The sequence below is a fragment of the Portunus trituberculatus genome, chromosome 12 (genome assembly GCF_017591435.1).
Source record: "Portunus trituberculatus isolate SZX2019 chromosome 12, ASM1759143v1, whole genome shotgun sequence".
Lineage (NCBI taxonomy): Eukaryota > Metazoa > Arthropoda > Malacostraca > Decapoda > Portunidae > Portunus > Portunus trituberculatus.
Window position 1 is genome coordinate 4,748,039 of NC_059266.1, and position 5,000 is coordinate 4,753,038.

Consider the following 5,000-nt stretch of genomic DNA (forward strand, 5'->3'; position numbering starts at 1 on the left):
TTATAAAGGACAGGAGTTGTGACATTGAGAAGGATTTTTACTGGGACAGAAAAATAGAGAGAGACGGAGAGAAGGAAACGGAGGAAGAAATAGTTGCACTGCGTCGGAGATTTGTCACGAAGGAAACGGAGGAAAGGAGGAAAAAGTAATGTGTTTATAGGAAAAAATTTTGAGGAAGGAAAGTTATAAATATAGAAAAAGATATAGAAAAGGGAAGTTAAAAGTACTCAAACCAGAGAGAGAGAGAGAGAGAGAGAGAGAGAGAGAGAGAGAGAGAGAGTTTAAAAGTACTTTGTAAAAATATACTTGCAAGAAAGGAAGGAAGGAGTGACATGCAAAGTAAGAATAAGGCTGGGGAAAGAAACGACGAAAAAAATATGAAATGAGGGAGAGAATGAATGGAAGGAAAAGAAAAAAAGAGAAAAATGAAGTGTATAAATTTAATGAAGAACGGAGAAACGATGAAAAAGAAAAAGAACCGACGAGTATATTTGGTATAAATGAAGAAAGTAAAAAAAAAAAGCATGTTCAAAAAAGAAAAGTAGCAGAGAAAATTATTAATTGAGAATACCGAAGAACGAAAACGAGTAAATCATAAAAAAAAACATTAAGAAAATCAAAGAAGAGAATAAAGAAAAGAAAATATATAAGTAAGAAAATTTTATGATAGCGAAATGTAAAGAAAAAAATGGAATATAAAAGGTAAAGGAAGACTAATTCAATAGAAAAGCAAAGAAAATAGTGAAAGAAAAGAAGAAAAAAAGAAATCATGAAGTGGGAATATGGAAAAGAGGAAAAAATTCTTTATATATGAAAAAAATTGAAAAACTTGGCAATATGTAGAGAGAGAGAGAGAGAGAGAGAGAGGATTTGTCTTGTGTCTCAGTCTTCGTCCCCATGTTCGATTCTCTGAGATTTACAGTGCGTGGCGGATCGACCTGGAATGTGTGGCCCCTCGATGCTGATGCTGAATATTTGCTCTCTCTCTCTCTCTCTCTCTCTCTCTCTCTCTCTCTCTCTCTCTCTCTCTCTCTCTCTCTCTCTCTCTCTCTCTCTCTCTCTCTCTCTCTCTCTCTCTCTCTCTCTCTCTCTCTCTCTCTCTCTCTCTCTCTCTCTCTCTCTCATCTCTCTCTCTCTCTCTCTCTCTCTCTCTCTCTCTCTCTCTTCTCTCTCTCTCTCTCTCTCTCTCTCTCTCTCTCTCTCTCTCTCTCTCTCTCTCTCTCTCTCTCTCTCTCTCTCTCTCTCTCTCTCTCTCTCTCTCTCTCTCTCTCTTCCTCTGTTAATTAGCCATCTATTTTTTGCGTCATTATTAGCTTCCTCTTTTTGCGACATTTCTTATTTTTCATTAATTTTGTTTATTAGGGAAAGTATTTTTTCCCTTATTAATCACTGACTTTTCTCAATATTTCGTATTTAGTTTTTTTCTGCAGTTTTTTTTTTTTTTTTTTTTTTATCCCTTTCGCTCAGTTTTCGCAATGTAGGTCAGTAGTGTGTTAATTGCTGTTGTTGCGCCTCACTCGCTTTTAAGCAAATTAGCGTTCTCATTAGTTTTATAGATCGTTCTCCATTACTTTTCTTTTATTCTACGTTTGGTTTAGTTTGGCTTGGCTTGGTCGGGTTAAAGTCTGGTTAAGTCCGGTTGGGTTTCCGTAGGTGAGTGTGAAGTTAGATTAAGTTAGGTTAGGTATAGTGAGGTTTGGTTGGGTTTGATGAGGTGAGAGGTGATGTAAGGTGAGGTGGGATGAGACGAGGCGAGGTGAGATGAGGTTAGGTGAGGCGAGGCGAGGTAAGGTGATGTAAGATGAGGTGAGGTGATGAGGTAAGGTGAGGCGAGGGGAGGTAAGGTTATATAAGATGAGGTGAGGTGAAGTAAGGTGAGGAGATTTAGTTTAGTGAGGTGAGGTTAGTTGAGGTGAAGTGAGGTTTAGTTTGGGTTTTGGTTTCGTTTTGTGAGTTGAGATGAGGTAAAATTGGGTTGGGTTGGGTTAACCTGTTCAGTACTGGGACGCATTTTTATTACGGGTTTTGGGTGTGATTAAACGATTTTACTTGCCTTAGGAAGGGTCTGTGGAGGTCTAAAGGTTAATAGCCACAGTCTTTACTATTTTAATCCCCACATAAGTTTCTGAAGCTGTATATAAGATTTTCTGAAGCTGTATATAAAATCACCAAATAGTAATGAATATGAAAACACGTCATGGTACTGAAGGGGTTGACAGAGATTTGGTTTGGGTAGGTTAGGTGAAGTTTGCTTGGGATAAGTTAGGTGAAGTGAGGTTTACTTGGGTTAGGTTCATTTCGGGTGATATTTGCCTTGGATTATTTTTTGTGGGGTGAAGTTTGCTTTATTTAGGTTTTATTTGGGTGAGGTTTGCTTTGATTAGTGTTCTTTATAGTGTGAGGTTTTCATTTGATTAGGTTTGTTTGGGGGTGAGGTTTGCTTCGGTCAGGTAAAACTAGGTGAGGTTGTCTTGGATTAGGTTTAGTTAGGTTAGGTTAGGTGAGATTTGGTGTGGCTGAATTAGGTTACACTGGGTTTTTCACCATGTTAAGTTAGGTTTGTTCTTTTTATCCCTTATATTTGTTTTCCATCTGTCTGTTTTGTCTCCTTTTTTATTTATTTATTTTTTTTATTCATGTCCACCAGTTCGTTTTTATACATTATTTTGATCTGCAGCCTAGAAGATGATGGTGTTAGTTTTGTTGTTATTGTTGTTTATACTTGTTGGTTGTTGTATCATCATCATCGTCATCATCATTATTATCATTATTATTATCCATCATCATCATCATCATCATCATCATCTTCTACACCACCACCATCGGCAACACCACCACCACCACCACTACCATCATCATCATCTTCATCATCATCATCATCATCATCTTGTACACCACCACCATCGGCAACACCACCACCACCACCATCATCATCATCTTCATCATCATCATCATCATCATCATCATCATCATCATCATCATCATCATCATCATCTATTTACTTGTGTATTTTTTCATTTGTATTTATTTATATTATTTTTTTTTTTTATAATCTTTATATTTTTCTTTCCAATAGTTCGCTTTGATGTTCACGTTTTGTTCCGTTGTCAGTGCAGCGTTCAAACACAATAAAGAGCGTAGTTGTTGTTGTTGTTGTTGTTGTTGTTGTTGTTAACTTATTTTTTGTACGTCAATAACATTTCCTGGTATCGCTTCTACTCTTCCTCTATTCACGTTTGTGCTTTTCGGGAATTAATGCATTTTATCTTTTTCATGATATATATTTTGTTTTCGTTTTCGTATTGTGCTTTTTTTAATTGAGATTTCCCGTGTTGTTATTTTCTCATTTTCATTATATTCGTACAATGTTTTCTTTATTTTTAAGGTATGTATATTTCTGAAACAAGCACCATTATTATTATTTCACCAGTCTTTTCCTTCTCTGATATATTTTAGAACATTTGTACATTTTGCATTTCTATTTTCCCTCCATATTTATTTTTATTTGCAGTTGTTTTTTTACTTCACTCCTCGTAGTGTGTTGTCAATATTTCCTCTCTGTTGTTGGCGCCGTTACGTTTTACACAAAGTGAATGCAATATCTTGTTCACTTTTTATATGAAGTGTTTTTGCATTGTCAGTATCAGATGTTAACGTTTTCATTTTTTTTTTTTTTTATTATTTTCTTATTTTTTTCATAATTTGCATTTTTTTATTCTCCATTTTAATCTTTTTTTCTTATACCTCATCATTTGTGACTTTTCTGTTTTTCCTCTATTTTTTTTCTCAATTTCCATTATTAATAGTTTTTTTTCACTATAGTTCATTATCAGTGATTTATCTTACTATGCCTCGTTTTCATTTGTTTTATTTGTTCATTTCTTTTTTTTATCTTTTTTAATTTTTTATATTTTTTAGATCATTATTAGTAGCTTATCCTACTTCGCTCGTTTATGACTTTAATCTATCAGTAATTACCTGGTTTTTTTTTTTCGTATGTTCATTGTACCATTTTCTTTTTTTACAATTTTCCTCAGTTTTAGGTCAGTAGTCCGTCCAACAGTTGTCACGTGAAGCAAATAGAGAGTTAACCTCCTTTTCTATTTTTTTTTTTTTTTAATGTTAGTGTGTGTCCTTCCTTAATTTACTGCGGCATTTTTTCCATTCTCTTCATTATCTTCCCTTCGTTAGGTTTTATTCAATTTACGTCACACACACACACACACACACACACACACACACACACACACACACACACACACACACACACACACACACACACACACACACACACACACACACACACACACACACACACACACACACACACACACACACACACACCATTGTTATTTATTTATTACCTTTCTCCTTTGTCTTGTATTTTCCTTCATTTTTCTCCTGTTATATACCTGTTGATGTTCTTTACAAACCTTCACGACTCTCTTGTTTTTCGCAGTTTGTATATATGATTTATTTTTTATTTTGCTTTCTAAGGTCGACTGAGATCTCCGTGGATGCAGAAGAGAGAGAGAGAGAGAGAGAGTGAGAGTGAGAGTGAGAGTGAGAGTGAGAAAACGAGCTGGAAAAACAAGCCGGTAAATTTGACCAAGATAAGAGCAACATGAGCGACGTGACAGGAATAGACATTTTAATAATTCATGTTTTTTTTTTAAGTTAGGTAGTGTTCACGAGTGTGCGTTTCAACCTTAGTGCAATGTTTTAATTAGTGTTGCTGGCCCGGTCTTAGTCGTGAGGGGGAGAGCGAGAGGAGAGGAGAGAAGTGGAGGGTGAGAGGAAAAGAAGAGAGCAGGGGGAGGAAGAGGGGTAAGAGGTAAATATACAGCACGACAACATCATTATCATCAAAACAACTTTCTCTTCTATTTCTCCTTTACGGTTTTTCCTTTAATTTTTTTTTTTTTTATGTTTTTCCCTTCTCCTCCTCCTCCTCCTCCTCCTCCTCCTCCTCCTCCTCCTCCTCCTCCTCCTCCTCCTCC